The sequence below is a fragment of the Phoca vitulina genome, unplaced genomic scaffold (genome assembly GCF_004348235.1).
Source record: "Phoca vitulina isolate PV1807 unplaced genomic scaffold, GSC_HSeal_1.0 scaffold2, whole genome shotgun sequence".
NCBI classification, from domain to species: domain Eukaryota; kingdom Metazoa; phylum Chordata; class Mammalia; order Carnivora; family Phocidae; genus Phoca; species Phoca vitulina.
In genome coordinates this window covers 34597634-34620780 of record NW_022589705.1, presented here as the reverse complement: position 1 = coordinate 34620780, position 23147 = coordinate 34597634, and the positions used below count along the sequence as shown (strand labels likewise).

General features: G+C 38.0%; 1 protein-coding gene across 30 annotated transcripts in view; it reads left to right on the top strand.

Moving 5' to 3' along the window:
• ADGRL2 (adhesion G protein-coupled receptor L2) overlaps positions 1 to 23147 on the top strand; it is a 609188-nt gene that overhangs the window by 233850 nt on the left and 352191 nt on the right. For all 30 annotated transcript variants that reach the window (XM_032425185.1, XM_032425235.1, XM_032425144.1 and 27 more), the window contains one exon: positions 7870 to 7975. The gene's annotated coding sequence lies outside the window, so the exon portion shown is untranslated. The remainder of the gene's footprint in view (positions 1 to 7869; positions 7976 to 23147) is intronic.

The window sequence follows — 23147 nt, the reverse complement described above, 5'->3', positions numbered from 1 at the left end:
GCAAACAATGAATCATGGAACTCTACATCAAAAACCTAATGATGTAATGTATGGTGATTAACATAACATAATAAAATAAAATAAAATAAAATAATAATTAAAACAAATCAATTGAAAAAAAAAAAGAAACATTTGCCATGGTCCCATTAAAGACCATCAATTTTGCTAATCCTCAGCTAATTATGAAACAGCATTCAACGGAGTCCAGCTAGGTAGCAGAGACATTTGTGATCTCAGCCTGCAGAGGATGAGCCAAAGGATGAGTGCATTAAGCCAATTGATGGTAGCCCTCAACTGTGTCCCCATCTTAAGCACCCCTTTTCTTTGCCTTCCTCCAACTTTTTCTCTCTTCTTCTTAACCTCTTTTTTCTTCCTTTTCCTCCTCTGTTGTTTTTGATTATCTATTTTGTTTCATTTCACTTTGCTCCTTCTTCCTTTTACTCACTTCCCTTAGGAATGACAGGCCCATCTATGGCCACCAAAGGTTTAAATTTAACCCTATGGTGGCCATCACAGCAACAATATTTCAACAGTATTTTATAATTCATATGTGGGAATGGAACTAGTGAAGTAGGCAGCTCATTCATAGTAACGGAAGGGATAAAGACCCTGTCATTATCGGCACAAACTGACATCTGGTTTCCCAATCTCTTCTCTCTGGCTCTTTTGGAAGTTAAGACTGCACTATCTCAGTGCATGTGTGTGGAGGGGAACTTCTTTCCAGACAGGATTTGACTTTCACAACATTTGCCTCCCAATCTGGCACCTGATATTTGAGCTGTTTGTATTTTAAGGTGCTCTCCTCAAACATTTATTTTGAACCATAAAGCACTGTTTGGAGAAGACACAAAGTTGTAAAGATAACTCCAATGAAAATCATTTCCGAATTGTTAAGGAAGACTTTAATTGAATTGGTAAAAACAAGAAACAAAGAAAACTAATGCAGACTATATTTCTGGGGAGTCTTGCTTCATAACTGCAAGTGGTAGATAACGTAAACAAATCTTTATTCAGATTACTTAAAAATATATAATAAGTTATTATATAATGGGGATCAAATGGACACCTACAAAGTGAATTTTTGAAAAAGTTATAAGCACTTTTCAAAGAAGCCTATGGGAATCCCTACAGGCTTAAGCAGGAAAATCATCTAACATGCAGTGAATACTTATAGAAGGGGGGCCGGAGGAGGGGTATGAAAATGAAAATGGTTTAAGCTAAAGAATGAAGGAAAATCAGAGATTGGTAACTGACCAAAGGAAGCACCTGCTTTCCGGAAATTAAAATCATGTATTAGGCAGCTCTGGCTTAATTGCCAAATGGGGTGCAGCCCAGTCTCTAATGTAAAAGGGTCCCAAATTATAATTGGGCATCATGGATTAAAATTCAATACCTGAAAATTTCCTCAGAAATGAATAGGCTACTGGGACAGACTGCAGAGCCCAGTACAATATGCTTCCCGCAGCTGACACTGGCAGGTCACTTTATTTGGCACCAAATAAAGTTCCCAAGTGGTCTTTAAGGGCATTCAGCTGCTGAGTGCTTATTTCATTCATCCCTTATTGTGCTGCCAGTAGCAGATCCAAAGAAGTAGCATGAATCAGCTCTGTGGATGAAATTTTCTCAGGCTGAGTGATGGAGATGCAACTGGACTAACTTCCCTGCTTCAGTGGGACCTCTGACAGCAGCAATACCAGCATTGTGGGAAATGTCTTTCACACAATACCGGCCGTTCAACGGGGAATTCGGGGAAAGGCAGGGTAAATGAACTCTAGGATACTTCCAAACAGATATGGTTTAGTGAGGAAGACGTCTTTTTAAGGAGAAACTTCATATATTTATTTGTGATTATCATATAACTTAGAAAATTGTGAAACAAGGCAGCGGTCCCCCTTCATGTGTACCTCCAGACACACGGGAGAGGCTGACTCCTCACATTTCCTACATTAAGACTAAAACTGTGGCATTCTAGTTAGCTCTATATAGCGGCTTCTTTTTAAGATACCTAGAGGACTAAGTCAATCCATTCAATGTCTGTATTTTTATATGTGCTCATTTCAGAGCATATACTCAATATGGGAGTACATTTCCTTGTTTCTGACAATTCTAGTAGAATTTTCTAATCATAAAATAATATTGCATGTCTTCTCCCATGCCGGCTTAAGAACTGCAGGAGCTACAGCAATTCCACTGAGGTCATGAACCTGTCTGATGAACTACAGATGAATGTAAAATATTCTTCCAAGCTTAACAGTCCTTATTAATGTGCAATTCCAGTACACATTTTTTATTTAAATTCATGGAAAGGTTAAAAGGCAGTAGTTTTTATTATTGTTTTGCCTTTGGTTTAGGACAAATTCTGCGTGTATCTACAACAGAAACAGTCTGCTAATTATTTCATATAAATCACTGTTAGCAGCAGTATCTAATGGTGCTACTATTACTGAATATTAAGAGTCTTACATTTCCATTAGAATTAGGACCAAGGGCTAATTATTTTAGTTAAAGCTAAATTTGATCTAAACGTGAAGCATATTTGGCATTCAGTCTAGAAACCTAGGGCTGTTATAAAAAGACTGCTTGTGAATGTGGAGAGTAGAAAAATATATACAGATCTTTTGGTTTTTCCATTTTTAGGAGAATAATATAGTTACAGTGGGATCATTAACATAAATATAGTAATATAATATAATTAATGTAAGATGTTCTGTTCTCCTGTTTATGGCCAAATTTTGCAGTATAAAACAAATTAATTTTCCCAAATAAATTTGTACAAGATCTAACTGCCTCTCTAAATTGAATTTCTTTTAAATTTTCCTTATGGAAAATTCCAAATTTACACGCAAGTAAATAGAATAGTATAACGAACCCCCATGTACCCACTATTCAAATTCTATGATCACCAACACATTATCTTGCTTTCTCTCTACCCCAACCTTTCCTCACCACATTTTTCCTCTTGAGCAGACTAGATGTGCAAGACAAATAGTATGGGATTCTACAATTGGTGGGACTTAAGTTTTAAAACTGATGCGTGCTCGGTTTCAACCATTTTACTTAAAAATATACCGTTTCCCAGTTTACCGAGGAAAGCAGTGGTGTACTATATCCACAACATGAAAGGATGGATGAGTGGATATTTAGTAAAATCATACCTCAAACACAAGAAATTCAATGATCTGGGTTTTCATTTCCTGTGAATTTTCTAGGTAGTTGATATGATGCTTTTTTTCGCCACTGGAATTTCTAGTCTTTAAATTCTACTGCTCCTCTAAACCTCTCAGCCTTTCCTTTTTTCTCTCCTTATTTATTTTTGCCTCTCTATAAATCTTAGATAATAATAGTTCCCACATCATAGCTTGTTAGATTTTAATGACAGCCTCCAAGGACAGGTGTCAGTTAAATGAAACATATAATTAAAATTTGTGCTATTCTAAAATTGGGTTACTTGGCAATACTCCAGTCAGAAACTAACCCCATTCAGATGACAGGCATGCAGTACTCATCTGGGTTACAGAATGTGTGGCAGATTCCATCGAAGCTGGTCTTTGCTAGGTGCCAAAAATATGACGGAATGCCTAGTACTGCACACCCACATTTCAGATGTTTCTACCTGGTCCCTGAATAAGGGTTCTATGCCTTGGGACTTTGGTAACCCATGCTCTTGTTCTTAATTAACTCAACATTGGGGTGAAGCTTATATATGTTTACCAAGCAATTAATTCAGGTATAGGGATATACATATATGTATGCAATCACCACACTTATGCAGTAAGTACGATATTATAAAGTTCCTTAACCTCCAGTACTTCCTCACTAAGAAATAAGGAGGCATGGTCTCAGTATCAGTCCCGCACATCCACATCATCTTGTTGGATCCCATGCTTGTCATTTCAGGCATAGTTATCATTTTCCTACAAGGAATATCCCAGCTTATAGAAGCTCCTGAGACTCTTTTGGCATTTACTCAAAAGTAAGCTCTCTGACTTTGTTACTATCCCTGTTAATTTTGCTCAGGTAACTCTTTAGCCTTTAATTGATTTCTGTATCTTTGGGTTTGCCATTTTTGCCTTGTTCCACTCTGCCAAGGGAGAAACACATACTCTCTAATGAGTTGGAAAAGTCATGATCTTGTCATCTGTAGCCCTCAACTATTGACACCCTGCATGAATCTCTGCCAGGTTCTCATCCTCTTGGCCCCACTAACCATGAAGATGCATTCCCTTCCACTTTTGGATTCCTGAGTCTTCAGTCTGTCTGCTACACATGGTCCTCCAACAAGAGTCTCCTCTGCCTATACAGTATCTCAGACAATATGCCAGAAGACTGGCAGGTCTTCTCAATATTCTCGCCATGCTCCTTGGTGATACACAGCCTGGCAGACACATCAACCGGACTCTGCTCTATTTTGTAGCTGAATCTTGAGTCTCAATGTCTCTGGCCTGCCTTAACTCTTTAGCCTGGGCCTCTGCAAATTAGCAGTCAGACTAGGAAAAGTTCTTTTCCACCCAATGAGGTGTCACTTGCAGGATTATCTTGTTAGGAAATTAGCCCCTTCTCTATGCTCATGAATGCAGTTTCCCATTTCAAATCCTTCCCTTCTCCCATAACTCCAGGCAAAAATTTTCCAGGGGAAAAAAAAGTCAAGTTGCCACTGTTCAACCGGAAACACCTTTATTTTTAAATTATTTAAACGTTCAATCTTCCCGCCTCACTGTGTGTGGGTTTCATTCTAACAAATGCACTATAGAAAAATCTAGATGTGTATTTTATTTGACTTTCTTTTGAATCCATCTGGATTTTTTTTTTTTTTAAACAGCAAGAAAAGGCACAAACCATTAGGAAAGCATTCAGGGTAGATTAATTGCTTATCAAGTTTTCATTCTCCCTTCAAACTATTTTGAACCACTTGTTTTACATGAATTACAAAGGCTGGCACTAGCTTTCACTTCAGGAAATAAATGACACAGGGTATTATATTTTAAGGACCATTAAAACCTTGAAATTGCACAGTGACTTAAAAAACAAGTTATTTAGCCTGGATAGCTTTGTAATGGTTATACCGTGGGGAAATTCATTCTTAAATAACCCTCCCACTCTAACCTCACACATACTGCTTGGCAGGAAGAGGAAGGAGAAAGGAGACTAGCATCCGGGTCCTCAGGCTGTAACGTAAACGGCGCAGGAACGTTACGGGTCTGCGTACTACGTGGCGCGGGGAGCATGCGCCCAGCCTTCGTGAGGACCTTGGGCTCGCCGACCCATGGTTGGTGGTCGGAAACTAGTTTTGCCTGGATTGATGACGCTAGTTCATCGCTGTTGTCATAAATCCAAAGCTCTATACTCTGTTCCAGAAGTTGCTCTTATCTGTATGTTCATATGTTGGAGATAAACAACAGAGGGAAGCTGTAATATCGTTACTGAAACCATTCTAATACATGATTTTGGAATTATAGTAAGTGGTATTTGAAGCTGATGCTTCTGTTGTCTAATTTATCACCTTTCTAACCTTTTCTTTTACACCTTCATTAGAACATCTAGGAAGGTAATGAAACCTAGCTACCAGATCAAAGGCAGAACATGCCACGTCCTAAAATAACAAGAACGGTAACATAAAGAATTTTTTCGAGCAAAATTACAAACCACCACCAACATTAAACAAAAGCAAACCCCACCTGTTTTTATGATGAAAACCAAACTGCATTTGGGTCTATAAAGAAACAATACTTGCTTAACTAACCAAAGTGATACAGTTCATTATTTTTCTATTGCACGTTTATGTAGTTTTTCCCCCTAAAGCACACACACAATTTGGGTGTTTGTTTGTTCTTTTTAATATGATTTACATATGGCACTTGAGGAGAGATGTTTTAGAAAACCATGAAGTGTTCTTCCTTGTAAAAGCAATGTCCTTTCTTGTTAATGCCAAGGATGCTTTTCCCCAAGCTCTCATTCCCTGCTCAAGACAGTGTAGCCACTAATGAGGAAAACATGGCAAGTACCTCAGTTCAGTGTTTTCCTTTGTTTATCTACAGGGAGTTCATTGTGCAATGGGAAGAATCCCTTAGTATCAATGAGTCTGAAAGTGCTCAAATTCTGCCAAAAGGAAAGTTATAAAGCTTTGTGTACCTGCGATTTAAATTAATCTACAGCAATGGAAAGGAACTCTATCATCCCAAAGAACATCAACCACATTGTTTCCATTGTCTTCATTTATAAAATATTCCTTCTTATTTACTTACATAGGTCCTATTTTCAGTTATAGGGTCACTAGGCTGGCAATATTAGAAGATGCACATCTAAAATGACAAACTCTGTTCCTGGCACTTGCCACTTATTAAAGGGATATGATGTTTTTCAGTCTATTTGGGGTTTCCAGAGTAGTACCAATTACTGGCAATCAGTCCTTGAAAAATGACTCTATGCCCAATAATAATGAGCACCTTCAGATGGATTTTTTAAAAAGGTGGCATTAATTCAGAATATAAATTAAGAGAATACGTTTGATGGTGAAAAAGTACAAACCTACCCACACATTTTGGTTTCATGTGTAAAATATAAATAGCATATGAACTCTCCCTTGTGTCCTCAGAGAGAGCCGCAGCTTTTTTTCTTTCTGAAGGGTGTTCAAAATATGCTATTTTAAACATAATAATCCATAAATAAAATACAGTGCTTGCCAAAATTACTTTTTCACCCATACATATAGGGCCTTTAGACACTGTTCTAAACTCTGATTTTCTCCTGAGATACAATTTAAGAGCTTTAAAAATGTCTTTAAAAGACTTCCTATGAAATATGCAGGGTTTTTAAAATTTGTGTTTCTATATGGCCAAATTGCTCTGTTGTTATAAATATTGTATGTAAAATTACCAGATTTCCTGGCATTCCATTTTTACAGGGGATACTGCATCATTAAGCATTGAAAGAATATAATATAACTATTGAAACTGCTTAACATATTTTGTAACCATAAATTATTATCCAAAAATATTTTTCAAGTAGATAAAAAGAGTTGTCAATTCTGCATAGTGAATGCCTCATAAGGGGCTCGTTTGTGGTTGAAAACTGAATAAAAGCAGTAAATTAAGACCAGACTTAACCATAGAGAAGCTGTAATCCACTGCAGATTTCCTTGGTGAATGAAGTATTGTTATGTGGATTTATCCTCTTTGCTTGTACAGTTAACCAGTCACATCTGGGGCCAAAGTGCTGTCTGTGCTCACAGACAACATGGGTTCACTAACCCCAAAGAGGTGAGCCCACTCTGGTTTGCATTGTACTGATGGGTGAAAACTAAACTTCACAACCGTTTCACACGGGGGCTGCCTATGCACAGGCAGATAGGATATTGAACTGCGCTATTGTTAAGGATGAGAGGGACACCACAAAATGAGCGAGCCCTGGAAAAACAGCAAGTGACTCTGGGTGTCCAGTTTTCTAATGGAATGGTGTTAGCAGAGGGCCCAGGATGAAACCGAGTGAAAGGTGGGTGTGAACCAAGCACCGGGTGCATCTGGGCTTTCTGAACGCAGGCAGAGTGGAGAACTGATGGAAATATGGTATACATTAAAGAAGCATCACTCATCATAAATATTCAATTTCAAGAATTTAAATAGTTTACAGACATAGAAGCCCTTGATGATTATTTTATCCAGCATTGTTGATTTTCCTCTGTTGTTTGTTGGCAGCCACCATAATTAATGAATAAGACCCTGGAAGTCTTGACAATGAGTCGGTTTAGTCTTAAGTCTGTGTATTTTTCTTTGTGATTACATGCCAATAACATAACTGATTTGCCTTTTTGTAAATTAAACTAGGGGGAGCCAAATAAGTGATATTTCTGCTATTATTATTTTTTTCTTTCAGAGCCCAATGTTTCCAAAGGACATTAACTTTGATTTCTCTGATGAAGGCTTGTGGCTGCCCCTCATGCTTTACAAAATACGACCAAGTCAGAGCCGAAAAGAAAACCGTAAGTGAATGTTATTTCAAGAACAGTTATTTTTCATTATTTAGGAAAAATTTCTCAGATTTCTCTATAATTCATGCCAATAAGCTTACTTGGTAAGAAATGTGGGAAAAGAGGAGAGACAGAGAATACACACATGAAAACCCCTTTTTATGCTATGGAGGATTGATATTTAACAATTATAAGACCCCAACATCTTTTTTAAAACAGTATTTTTTATAAACAAGGTCAGCTTTACAAGAAAAAAAAAAGCTTATTTTGGAACCTGTGCCTTACTGTTCAGGTAAAATGTACGTAAAGTATGGACATACTAGCTTATTCCAGGATCTGAATCCTTCAGATCAAGGGTTTGTGTTTTTTTTTTTTTTTCAGCATTTTGCAAAATTAGAATATTGCTTTTCTTTAAGAGGGAAAATACTGAGGCTAATGAAACCTTTAATAGATTCAGTAGTTCTACTAAAGTATAAATAGGTTACCTGCTCCAGGAAAGACCACTGGGACTTAGAGTAACATGGATTTCCTCACATTAGTAAAGAGATCCCAGAAAACATTAACTCTTCCAAATATGTGCTAGATTTGATTTGATTCCTGAAGAATAAAGTTTATCATTTCCAGCTCTATTTAATTAAAGAAAACCATGACTTGATTATACCCATTACATCTTTACAAACATGTCTATTTCTGAGGAAGGCATAATCTTAAAATCTCTAACACTACAGGAGATATATATATATATATATATGTATGTATGTATATATATTCCATCAATAATACTTCAGAAATTTCAGAGCTTTTCCTTCTAGTAGTTAAAAGGGGTGCTGCGCTAGTTGTCTGTAAATTTAGTTCAAATTGCCTGCAAATACTGTGTAAGTGCCTGAACCTAAAGAGGATGTTCTTTAGTCAAATACAACTGTTTAAATCACCCATCCCCTTCCCCCACTACACACACATCCCTTGGAAACCAAAGGGAGAAAACTTCAGTAGAAACTGTTATTAACAGTAAATTACTCTTTGGTGCTTTGGAATTCTATTTTCTAAAATGGTTGCAGCTTGATCAAAAAATAATGATTTATTGTTATACTTTTCCATGGCTTCTGTGTATTGCAACAATTTAATAAAGTAATAGGACTTCCCCTTAAAAGAAAAGGTGCTCATTAGCGTTTGTAATTCCATGTTGTGTGGCGTGGTAAGTGTTGTGAAAAGGTTATGGATCTACTCACTGTAGCATCAAAAGTGTAAAGGTGATAGGTGAGATTCTCTTTGTTGCAAGTGCTGAGAAATAATCATTTAAAGGTCAGTTGCACTCAAAAAAAGGAACATTTGTTTAATAAGTAACTCATTTTGGGATATGCTGCACTTTTAAAGGTTACAGAGTAGACCAATTTGCCAGTGATGTCAGCAAGAAGTACTATTAAAGTCACTGGTCCTGTTAAAACAATCCTTCGTAAAATTCAGATTGTATGCCTTCTCACATAGCCCAGCACACATCAAAAAAGTGCCTAAACTGTTTATCATGTGGTTCCAAGGGGACGTTGCCTTTTGTACTTTACCTTAAGTACTCATCCCTTCTTAAAAGCAACAAAGGAGTATTAGGTGGGAAAATATGTTAGTACACACACACACACACACACACACACACCCCACTGCACATCAGATTTACTCTGTTTTGCTTCATTCTTTCAGTTTTATTAATTTCTAAGAACGTGCCTATATGTCATGAACGATAAGATTTCTCACTGTATCATATACCAATAACCATCTTGCTAGAAACTCTTATATAAATGAAATAACTATTGAGTCAGCTATATAAATGAAAAACGGTTTCTATCCTTTCTTATTCCAAGAGCAAGTTTCCTCCTCAAAAAGGACAAAGAGAATTTGGTTTGGCAATAAAATGGGATATTAATTTCATATGGAGACAAAAGAGAAGTGACAATAATTATAATATGGATAAAATTTGTTTAATACCAGAAGGGTTTTTTTTTTTTTTTTTTTAAGAGCTGAACAAAGGTGGTGGTTTATTTAATATAGCTTTTGTACTATTAAAATCTTTGCCTTTAGGGAACTGATGCACAAGAAATAAAAGTTATTTTGTTTTTATATTTAACACTTTCGAAGTAGTGTTTTAAACTGGCAATAATTTTCTCTAGAAGATTAGCTCTTACCTTGAGATGAGTATATGAATAAAAAAAACTTCAAGAAAAACCTCTGCAGAAAGTAGTCCCTCTGAACACTTGGTTGTTTAAGATTTACATTTACTTTTTTACTTTTTACATAGGTTGCAAAGCTTCCTAGTTGTGACATTTTGTTGGTGGTAAACAGTGAGTTCTTAGATTTTTATAAGAAGTTGATTTTTAACATATGCTAAATAAGAAATTAAATTACAGTTTTAAAACAATACATTTCCATACAAACTTCTAAGATTCGTTATTTAGACCAAAGGAACTAGAAAGTTTATAACTCTTATCCTACTGTAGAGTAAGAACTGTCTTTATGTACAGAAGATATTTGCAGTTAGAAGAAAATACGGCACTCTTATTTCAAGCAACTTAGCTAAGAATCAAGTTATTCTCTTCATTTGCCTTGCTTTTCATTTGAAAGAGAGCAAAATCTATTTCCTGAGCAATTTTGCAGAGCAAAGATATTAATACTTTGGGGTTTAATTGTATCCTGTGTTTAAATACACTGTGGGTGAAACCCCAGACCTCTGCTTAATTGCTGTGAGAAAATAGCCTGATTTCTCTGAGATTAGGCACACGCTTATGTATACTTTGACCCAAGAGTGCCTCCTTCAGAATTAATCTTCTAAGGTAGAGGGATTTGCTTTTATATGTGCAGCAGGGCCATTCGTGACAAACGGGGCCTAATAAACTACCTTCACCCCCCAGACCTTGCTTTTGCTGTCAACGTTTTTCTTCATCTATTCATTTCACACATCTCTTGTCCAGTGGCTTATTAGCAAAACACTAAGCTGGGCAAGAGGAATAATTTTAATGGTGTTTTTAATTAGAGGACTTTCAAATTTAAATAAAATACTTCAGAACTAAAATTGTAAAATAAAAAAAAACTTTCATTTTTACTAATAAAACATAAAGTGTTCTAAAATAACTCCACTTAGGTAAACAACATAGCCCTGTGAAAAGATAAACAATTCATATTTACTTAAAATTTTGTTCTGCAGCTGTATTTTGTTGGATTCGTCTAATGCATGAAAGCACTTTTTCTTTCCCATCAGCTACATCAGAATTGTTTTTGCAAGATGTAACAGAATGTTCTGGTTTTTAAATATTTATATTAATCAAAGTTAGGGCTGTTTATATTTTTTGGCAATAGGGCTTTTCTTTAAAAGTGATGCACTTCCATTTAACTAAACAAAAGTGTTGAAATGGCCTGTCATATAAACTTCAACACAGTACAGTTGGTAATAGAGATTTTGAAGACAGGAAGAAAGGGGCACTAGTTTCTAGGCTTCAGGTTAAACATGGATTAATAAAATGTGCAACACTGGTAATTTCTAAGATTTTCCTGAGGAAATGTCATTCATTGCCACTTATAAACTACAAGAGTTACCTGGTTGAAAGGTTTGCATTCAAGTTTTTTTGCTCTGTTTTCTTGGGGCATTGGCAAGTCAAACCTAAAAACTGGCTAAAAAATGACACACCACTGAAGCTTGGGGCTTACTAAATCATTCAACTCATAAAAAAAACTCCTTTATATTTTATATATTTATAAACTATTTTAGTAATGAAAATTACTTCACATTACTTACCTGCAGTCTTCTCTATGCCTGAGCAGAAATAGCTCAAACTAAAGCATTTTTCAGGTCATATCTCCAACTGTTGTTATTGCCATAGGTTTGATGAGTTAATACAGAACCGTGTGGTCTATCTAGACTCTCATAAGGAAATGTAGTCTTTATTAAAGACATCTAAACAGCAAACCAACCTTGATGAAATTCATTCATAATTAGATATAATTCTTTTGTCGTTTGGACGATCCCAAATATTTTGGAAGCCAGATGAGACACAGCTTTAAATTGATTGGTCCAGTGGGGTTTTGTTTTTATTGTTTTCACTTAGTAGTTCGAATTATATTGATTCACTTCTGTGGACAGTCATCCTAAACGGGAAGAATGGGACCAGAGTACTTAGTTCCTAAAATGAAAGTTATAAATGCTTTTGTTTTCAGGGAATGGTAAGCACCTATCAAACAAACAGGAAGTATTATTATGCATTGCAGACAGAAAGGCTAAAGGTCTCCTGTTCGAACTTTTGGCCCTTCCAGAATCCTGATCCTTCATTATTTTTTTTAACTTGATGTAAGTCTTGACCAGTAGCTGACTCTGAGAAAACATTCCCTGACATCATTTTCACAGGTGATAAGGGATTATTATGCTTGCCTTTTCATTTTGGGTTGAGAATGAAAAGTCCTACAGTGGTTTCTGGTTAATACTTCATACATGGTTTTTTAATTACCAGGTCAGGCTAATTCATTCGTTTGACCTTCAGCACTACAACTTCATTTTCAAACATCGGTTAAAATAATCATCTACACACACACACACACACACACACACACACACACACACATTCACAAACACACAAACACATTTAAAGGGGCAAAAATGTGCCATAATGGAACAAAAGAGAAGTAGACTCTTTATAATTACTTCATTCATAAGATAAAGTGTGAGAGAAGAGCAAAAAAGGTCAGGGTACAATAAATATAAAATTTAAATCTCTAAACTCATTTACTTTTTTTATTATACCAGCTATAGCCAATGAAAGTAAATACGTATTCCATTATGTCACACTGCTATGAATTATTATTAGTATCTTGTTTCTAATTTTATGCAATTTTGGTATAATCCAAATCTGTGCATTAGCCTGGGTAGGGGGTTTTGCTTGAGGTAATTGACATTACATAGTCCAAAGGACAGAAAGAAGAAACATATCTATAATCTTTACCCATTTCCAAACAGAGGGGGATAATCAGACCAATTCTTCTATTGTGTGCCCTCCCTCTTCATTCAGAGTTTCCTTTGAAGTCAGAGGGAGCTGGAGGAGCCAGGGCTGAGAAATGTGGCTGGAGGAAAAGAATGAATATTATCAGGTCAGATTCTTATAACCAGTTTTATGCCACATTAACCATTGAGTTTCCTATAATGCAGAGGCTTTTATTATCATGTTTACCTTCTTGTTTATTTCAAAATCACTAAAGCAATTTCTAATAATATACTAGGGATTTTCTTAAGTATATTTATTTAAACTTCCTAGGGTTAGATCCACAACCCAGCCCCTCAAAAATATAAAGAAATAATGGTTCTTTTAAGAAAACTCTGAAAACTTGGCACACCTGGGTGGCTCAGTCATTAAGCATCTGCCTTCGGCTCAGGTCATGATCCTGGGGTCCTGGGATCGAGCCCCGCATTGGGCTCCCTGCTCAGTGCGGAGTCTGCTTCTCCCTCTCTCTGCCCCCTGCTCGTGTTCCCTCCCTCGTTGTGTCTCTCTGTCAAATAAATAAAATCTTTAAAAAAAAAGAAAGAAAGAAAACTCTGAAAACTTAAAAAGCACCATTTGCTGCTTAAGTGGAAATCTAGGTGAATCAGAAACACTAGCCGAACAAACTGGCCTTCAGGATGACTACGATGTAAAGACGTTCTGAAGAAGGTTGGGGGTTATCCTGGTAAAGCAGGTTTCTCTCAGTTCTCCTTTGCTTGCTACCACCTTCAAGGAGAGATCAAATATAGGATTGTATTTATGTCACCGAGCTACATTTCAGGCTTGCTCTTGCCCCTTGGAAGTATATTTCTTAGCCCTGTTTGTTACAAGTCACAGGGAACATGAACTTGTGTGAAAGTATAGCAGGAAAAGTTACATAAACTCATGCAGTAATGGACTGAAGGTGTGGACAGTCGTGTGGTTTAAATGAACAGACAGTTGTCCAAAGACTCTTCAGTTTCCAAATCTCCAACAAGAGGAAAATGATCAAAGGCAAGAACTAGAATAGAACTGACCAGAGGTGCCTGGGTGGCTCAGCTGGTTGAGCGTCTGCCTTTGGCTCAGGTCATGATCCCAGAGTCCCCAGGATCAAGCCCCGCGTTGGGCTCCCTGCTCAGGGGGGAGTCTGCTTCTCCCTCTGCCCCTCACCCCACTCTTGTACTCTCTCTCTCTGTCCCTCAAATGAATGAGTAAAATCTTAAGAAAAAAAAAAAAAAAAGAACTGACTAGCCTGTCAGGTTGAGGTTCTTTCTAAGCTATCTAAGAACCAGCCAAGAAAGAGTACTATGCTAAGCAATGTGATCATTAGTACAGATACAAAAACATATTACATGGCCCTTGAAGAATTTTAATTTATGTGGGGGAGAAAGACATGTTAATAAACAATCACAAAAAATCTGACAAGCATCATAACACAGGCGAGTACTTGATGTTAAAAGAGCACAAAGAAAGGAGTTATTAATTCTTCCTGGAGTTTGGAAAAAAGTTCAGAGTTGGTCAATAATAGCTTCACAGAAAAGTTGATAAATAATCTGTGTCTTCAAGTATAAGCAGGTATTCACAAGGAGAAGAGGAAAGAAGAACCATCCCAGGCAGAAGGAATAGCACGGATTCAAACCAGAGCATTCCTTATTCAGGGACTAAGATGCTGTTCAGTCTAACTGTCGCACGTGGCGTACGGGCTGTATGGTAGGGGGAAGAGTCTACTACAGTTCAGTTCAAAATTGCAGCCCAATAAACAAAGCCTTGCATGTCATGCTGAAGACTTGAGACTTCATCCAGGAAATAGTGTAAAGTCACTAAGTGTTTAAAATGTTTCATCAGGGTGGCATGATCAGAATTGCATTTTAAAAGATAGTTGACATCAGTATAGAAGAAGTCTTAGAGAGTAACAAGAATAGAATAATGGTCTTCAGTTATAGTAAAGTTGAGAATTGAAGATGAGTGAGAGCCTTTGCTATGTTAATAAATTAAGGAGAGATTTTAGGAGGAAATTTTTTTTAATTGGCAACCTCAATCTATATAACTTTTCATATGCATACTATCCAGTTTGAGTCAGAACGAAATGGGTGAAGAAAAGATTGTTCCAGTGTAGTTAATAGTAGAAGATGGTATCTCAAGTCAGAATTCCTAGAAATAGGGCTTGAGATTGAAATGCTTCTGAAAATGATTTATTAAGGGAGTGCTCTCAGAAGGGGAGCCAGGGAAGCCAAATAGGCAAAAGCACTTAGCCAAAAAGGATGTGGTCTCTGCTGAAAACTAGCGTTAGCTTAGCCTTGTCCCTTGGGGGACTCCGGGACATAAATTGTACCATAGGGTTAACGCCTCTCATTCCCAGGAAGGGCAATTCTCAGCTGGGTTGGCACTGTTCAGCTGAGGGCAAATCTTTGTGAAGAGTACAGCCACGAGCTGTTAGCAGCCAAACACAGCCGCTGGTGGATGGGAAAGACGCCAGCCACCACCCCTGCAGTCCATCCCTTAATGCTGCTCAGACCCACTTGCTTCTCATATCGAGCTCACTCCTTTCAGGCTCAGCTGCTTCAGCACTCTGGTGAGCCACATTTTCTGGGCTGATGTCTAAGAGAAGAAGTGGCAGAACAAATGACAGCTTCCCCTGCTGCAGTTTGTTCCAAGGCTGTGACATGGTCATGATCTCCTTCCTTATGGGCTGGTACTTCTGCAGGTCTAAGCAGATTGCCTGGAAAGTAAGCCAAATGATCAGCTCTAGGGTGCCATGCCCTAATCAGGTTGTGGTTGCTCTACTTGCCCACTACAGTTAAATAAGGAACGGGGATACCAAAAATGTCCCAACAGATCACTTGAGCGACAAGCACATCGCTCCTTGCCTCTGATATGTGGCATCACTGCCATCTCCTCATGGTAATCAGATCAGTTTCTCTGCCAATGTAGTCACTTTTTTTGTGGTGCCAGCTCGTCTCCTGGCACAAGGAGCCCAGAGTAATCTGGCAACAGTTTTATGTTTACTGAGACTCTTGCTATATCCCCTGGTGGAAGTTTCCCTCCACTGGGGCCTAGGAGCTCTAGGCTCACAAAACCTAGATTTGCAGAGATGGCTCTCTGGAAGTGATAATGAGTTGGGTCCATTTTATGTCTACCTTTTAATTCCTGGATTCATGTATTCTACCTATTGGGGAAAGAGCACTATATAATAGCTACTGGTTTAAAGTGTATACGGGGCACCTGTGTGGCTCAGTCGGCTAAGCGTCTGACTTTGGCTCAGGTCATGAACTCAGGGTCCTGGAATCGAGCCCAGCATTGGGAAGTAAATAAAATCCTTTAAAAAATAAAGTGTATATAATACCCTGAAGATGGTACCCATCCTCGCAGGATATCATCTCTAAGTCGGTATCTTAGTTGCACCAGAGTATAGTAGGGCCAGTGAACCTTATGCTCATATGTCCACTGCCATACTTCCTTTGCCATAAAGTAAGTTCCTTGGTCAAATTAGCATGATGTTATCCATATAGTGCACACACATGATGTTCTGCAGAATGTCCAGACAGTTCCAGTCCCTTTAGACTATATTTTGACTAAGCTAGAGAATTAACATAACACTAAGACAAGACCATGACTGCTGTTGTTCATCCATATGAATGCAGACTGCTTCTGATCCTCCTTCTTGATGGGTATTGAAAATAACATCTTTACCAGAACAATAACCACATACCGTATATCCAGTTAATTTGCCCTAGTGCATATATCACATACTGCATGGCAGCTGCAATCAAAACTACAACTTGGTTAACTTGGCAGCTTTCCACTGTCATCTGCCATGATCCATCTAGCTTGTGTATCATCTAGACTGCTGAATTACATGGAAGAATGATGGGGATCCTCACCCCTGCATTCTTTAAATCTATGAGAATGGTACTAATCTGTGCAATTTTCCCCAGGATGTAATCATTGATTTTGATTTACTAACTTGGCAGAGAAGATAGTTTCAAGGACTTCCACATGGCTTTTGCTAATGCAATAGCCAATCAAGAAAACAATGGTAGAATTCTACCAATTTCTAATGGATCCACTCAATTATACATTCAAGGACTAGGTAAATGACCACTGGGTGAGCATGTAGACCCAGTTGACCCACCATGAAATGAATCTGGGGCAGGACTCTATTCACTTCCCAGTATTTATATATTCCCACTTTCACAGAGACCCATGAGGTGCTGTAAGCATCAACTCATACCTTGAATCTAATAGTCACAGAAAGGTCTGGGTGTCTCTTTTCCCCTAGTGTACAGTTTCCTGAGTAAATAGCTCTCACCCTTTGGAGGAAGGACTAGGGAGCTATACTTGCCATAATGTTGCAGTTCCTTTCACATGAGACCCAGAATTTCCTTCAGCCAGTGGATTCTGGGTCTTAGTGCTGGCTCAGGTCTGAAGACAGAGCAAGAGATTAAGACTTTCACTCAGTTGCCTGACCTCAGCCTTTGCCCATATATTTTTTAAAATCTCTTTTGATTATATATACAAATAATACCCTGGATGGCTGCCCATCCCTCTTGCCTTTACATAAGGTAACCATTTCCATAGGTACTTTGGAACACATTCCACCCCACCCACAGGACAGCCATCCCAACCTTGCTTCCCTTTGTGGTGATTGCACTCACTTTGCTTCTGATAATTCAGTGTTGCCCTGTGGTTTCTGGTAATCTGGAACCTACCTCCCCATTGCTATTCAGTGTACTCCAGTCCTGTAACAGCATCTCCAACTACCCCTGGCCTAAAAAGAACTATGCTTTTCCAGTGTTGGAATCCCCTTCATCAACAGATTCCTCACCATGTTAATAAACAGACCGTCCTGCAAGCCCTCCTGAGGAACATAATCAAATATGGATTTTTCAGTCTTACTGAAGGGATCCATTTTTCATGTCTATTTCCTATCTGCTTTTTCCTTCTTCCATAGTCTATTACTAGAGCGCTGGGATCTCTAATTCATTTCATGTGAACCATCACTTTTTCCCAGCAACCAGGAGATAGCCCAGTCTTATATTAGACATATCATCGAGGGCCTTGCCAGGGTGTTAAATTGAGTGTGATGCGAGTTAGCCCTTATCAGTGAACAGTCCATATTGCTTTATATTCTGCCCACCTTGATCCAGATCCCTCAGGGTCCACTGCCAGGCATACATGTCAGCCAACTTGGTATATAGCTCATCTCCTCCCTTAGTAGGCCATTACTTTCCTACTCGAGATACACTGAGATACAACCCAAATTATCAGTCTGACTCCTGTGATGGAAAGTACAGACAGATCCTGAAAATTGTCTTGTAAGGAACCTGCCTCATCTGAGACTTCTTTATAGTCTTCAAAACAGACGATCTCTTTTCCAACAAGAGAGGAGGGGTTTACTAGCAACTGCTGCATCCAGGGGTAAGGTTCTCAACTCCCCAAATACCCTTATCCCAAACTTCAAGATGTTACTCCTTTTCTTTCAGGGCTCTGACTTTGGCCTAAGAGAGTTGCCAAGGCTGAGAATTAAGCTTTTTTTTTTTTAAGTTCTACCACTTTTACAATCATGATGTGAGCCTGATCTTCAAATGTGTCTGCCCTCTAGCTATGAGAGATGAGTGTCTCTTTAAATGCTTCTGATGAACTTTTCTGACTCCCACAGTTTGCTTTAAAGTCTGAATAATAGATCTGAGCCTATGTGGCAGACAGACTCTTAGATGGCTCCCAATGAGTCCTGCCTCCTAGCATTTATATCATTGTATAATCCATTCTCTTGGGTACGTGCTGGCCTTGAGACTTGCCTTTAACCAACAGAATATGGCAAAGGTGATGGGATGTTACTTCCATGATTAGGCTACATCAGATTGTCACTTCCTTCTTGCTAGCAGAATCTCTCTCTTGCTGGCTTTGTTGAATTAATCTGACATATTAGAGAGGCCCATGTAACCAAGAACTAAGGATGGCCTTTAGCCAACAGCTCACAAGGAACTGAATCCTGTCAATCACAGTGGCTTCCAATTGGATGCTTTCCCAGTCAAGCCTTCAGGTGAGACTGTGCCCAAAATGACACATTCATTGCAGTCTTCTAAAAGACCCTATAGCACAGGACCCAGTAAGCCATCCCTCAATTCGTGACCCAAAGAAACAGAGAAGTAATAAGTGTGTATTGTTTTAAGCTGCTAAATTTGTAATCATTTGTTTCACAGCAGTAGTAACTGATAGAGCATGTCCTTTTCTCTCTTCAATGCATCAGTGATACTAGCAGTTACCCAAATCCATAGTCCTCATAGTTTCAATTTCCTTATACCTCGCAAAGCCAGAGACATTAGACTAGCTACAGCATCCCCTTCTACCCGTATTTCAATCCAACTTACCACCATGAATGAAAATTTTAGCCTGGAGTTAGCAAAATTTTTCTAAAAAGGAACTGATAATAAATATTTTAGGTTTTGCAGGCCATTCGGTGTCTGTGTCAAATACTCAGCTCTATCTGACAATGCATATACTAATGATACAGTACAATACTAATGAATGTGTTCCAATAAATAAAACTTTATTTACAAAAAGCAGCAAGCTGGATTTAGCCCAAAGATCATAGTTTGCTGACTTCTGATCTTAATCACGCTGCTACAGAATGTTATCTACCACCAGTGACATAGAGGACTCATCGCCATCCACCTCCAGGATCCCATCTTAGACTCTGCCTCTTGGGACCACTTCTAGTACAATCCATCTTGGCTTGGGTTCTCTCAAAGTAGAATTTAAGAAAAAGATCCTCATAAAAATGATTTATTGAGGCAGTGCTCTTAGGAGAAGTTGATGGGAGGAGCCAGAGGAGGGCAAAGGAAGAAACTAAGCAAGGATGTGTGTTCAGCTGAAAATTGTGAGAGCCTTGTCCTACAGGAAGATCTAGAGCACCAGAGTTCAATCCACTCTTCAATTCACCTTTTACATTCCATATATATCAGTTAATCATGGCCGCTGGCTGCCCCCATGGGGGAACATTCCAAGCAAGGCAGCTTCCCTTCTCAGAAAATAAAGGTAGTTGTGAACTTTTAGTAACCACCCCTCACAGCAGCTGGAGAATGGGAACTTCTCTATTCCTCCCCTGGGGTGAACTTTACCCCAATTAAACTCTTTTTAATAGCTTGGAAACATTTTTCATTAATTTCTAAAATATGGAAATGAGGTGGTTACAATACAAGGGGTTGTAGTAATATGATGCTTAAAAGAATGCAAAAACATTTCTGTTAGTTTTTGTTATATATTTTATAGTGCTGATTATCACTTTCCTTGGCCTTATGTCGGACTACAGCCAACATAGTCAAAGTGGATAGAATTGAAATGACAGTTTGGGGAGCAATTAAGGAAAACATGGGCAGTACCAAGATGCAAAACAAATAGCTCAAAATTCTCATATCATCTGGTGTTCACTATCACATAGTATAACAGCAGTCACCATGGAAACCAGCTGCTTCAGTTTCTCTCCCACTCCATCCCATACTAGCTGTGTGAACTTGAGCAAGTTACCTAAATTTTTGTGCCTCCATTTTCCCATCTGTAAAATGGTGCTAATATCACTATCTAGCACCTATGGTCACTGTAGGGAGAAAAAAATGAATTATTACATGGACTGTTTACAACAGTACTTGGTATGTAGCACACACTTAGTGAATGTGCACGTTATTATTATTGTTGTTGCTATTACATTTGTTGTGACCACTAACTTACCTACTGTTACATTTAAGAAATTTTTCAGTGTACCCTTAATTGCACTGTGTGTTATGGGCCCTATTTCTTAGTCCTGCACTTCAGAATGCTAGGAAAGAGAATTAGATTAGTCTGCTCTCAAGCAAAACTCCAAACCTCCTTTCTAAACCCCAAGAGAAATTCTGCAAAGAGCCATATTCTTGAGTCCCCTCTGTAGAGGAAGAGTTGGAAATGCCCCCATGCTTCTAAGCGAAAACCAAGAAAAAGTTTTTTTTTTCTCTATCCACATCTGAGATAATTATCCTTTAGTAATAAAACTTCAAGAGCCTCCAATTTTGGTAAGGTAAAATTATGCCTTAATTTTCTTATCCTCATTGTCTGTCTAGCATTTGTACTTCTTCTCTTCATCTTTATAAATCACTACCTCTCTTCATCTTCATAAATCACTGCTCAATAAACAAGAAAATAGGAACCAAGCAACCAGGGAGATTTGGAAGAAAGATCACAATTATTTGAGGAGTGAAACATCTGAAAAGGGATCATGGCCTCATTATCTTTCAAAAATAGTTAATGAATCTCTTCTTTTAGTTCACCGAAGAATTGTAAGTGGAAGTGCTTCATCAAACATTAACTAAGAAAATGTATGCCAATGCTTTGGATAAGTCAAGTTGTCATTCTGCTCCATAAATATTTATTCTGCAGATGGTTTTTAAACCAATCAGTTTCCTTTTTATAAGGAAAAGTTAAGTTGGTATATTTATTCTAGATTATATTACAGAACTTTTCAACAGTTGGGATATTTAAAAACATTTATTCAATTCCTTTTCCTATTTAAAATCAGTGGCTTGAATTGAACAAATCATAATGTAGTAGGAATTCTCTAACTTATCAGGTGAAAAATTGGTCTCACCTATTACAAGTCTCACTGTTTCCTCGGCAATGTAAAAATCTGTTTTAAAAAAATTAAAAGTCTTTTGAAATCCTGCTCTTCAGAAAGAAAACATTTAAAATCAATAAGCCATTGGACAGCAAACAGCCTTTGAAAGATAATTAAACTAAAGAACTAAATTATTTCAACCTAAACGTGATTATGCCTTTCTGGTTTAAAAACTCATTCTTTTAATAAGGACTTAAGTATAATATAATAAGGAACAACTGGTGTCATGTGAGCCAACAAACACATTAAACATCAACACACTGCATTGTGTCTATTTGATTCAATCACCAAACACTTATTGAGCACCAACTAAATGCGAGGGACTGTGACAGGTGCTAACAATGCAAAAATGAAACGGTGGTTACTGCCTTCAGGGAATTCGTAGTCTAATGCAGGCGACAGCCACTGCGGCAGCTATCTATAATCCAGTATGACAAGTGCGTACTAGCCGCATCAGCTAAGTATTATGGGAGCGGGGGGGGGGGGGGGGGGGGGGGGAGGGGCAGAAAGTGACTGCCCAAATGTGGTTTAAAATTGGGAAATGCAATAAGAACTTTTTAAGAGGCAAGGATCACACACACACACACACACACACAAAAGGCAGTGAGTATATGAATGAAGATTAGCAAAAGCCTTCCTGGGAACAAAGAGAGAGGAAAATTCTTCACTGTAACCTCCCAGGAAAAGCGGGAGTAAAAACACTTAAAGAGCCACCAGATTGTGAGAACTGTCCCTATTTTAACACCTCAGGAATGTTTTGATGGGAACTAAATTGTGACTCTAATGACCGACCTCATTCTGTGCAATAGTATTCCTGTAATTATGAATGCGCTAAATTTCACTAAAATCATTAACAATGACAAAATATCATTATTTCAACATGGCAGTCGACCACATGCTACAAGTAAACTAGCACTGTGGTGTATTCAGTTCTGGGATAAATGTGGTCACAATGGATTGATATCCAAGAAAGTTACGGTGTGACAAAAAGGTGACATGCTCAGCTGTTCATTCAGTTAATAAAACTCATTTAGTCGGCAAGATATAATTGGATGAACCTGTAATATGAATGTATTGCTTTGGCATTTGCTTTCATACCTTTGTAGGCTGTTAAATAGATTACCAAACACTGTTCTTTATCTGACTTATCCTCTCCCCCATTTTGCTCCCAGAATGAACAAATTTTACTTTTCTTTCTAGACAGGTTTCTGAGCAAGATAGTCAAAGGGTATCAAGCGATGAAAACCTCTGGCTTGACATTTTTTTTTCCTGAAAAATTTCCCGTGCATTTTATTTGGGAGGTAACACACAAGGTTGAATAGTCTTTAATTCTCTACCTCAATGGTCAACTTGCCCTTTGGATGGTAAGAGGCCACTGCTATGTAAAACTGCAGCTTCTTAAACTCTTCCCTCTGTCTATCTCTGAACCGTCTGGTTTTGGTCAGTAAGATATTTTTTTTAATCTTTCTGAATATTTGAATAACATGATTAACTTTTAAAAGCACTCTACAAAATAAAGATTTAAATACAGTCCCTGCCCTGTGAATTTATA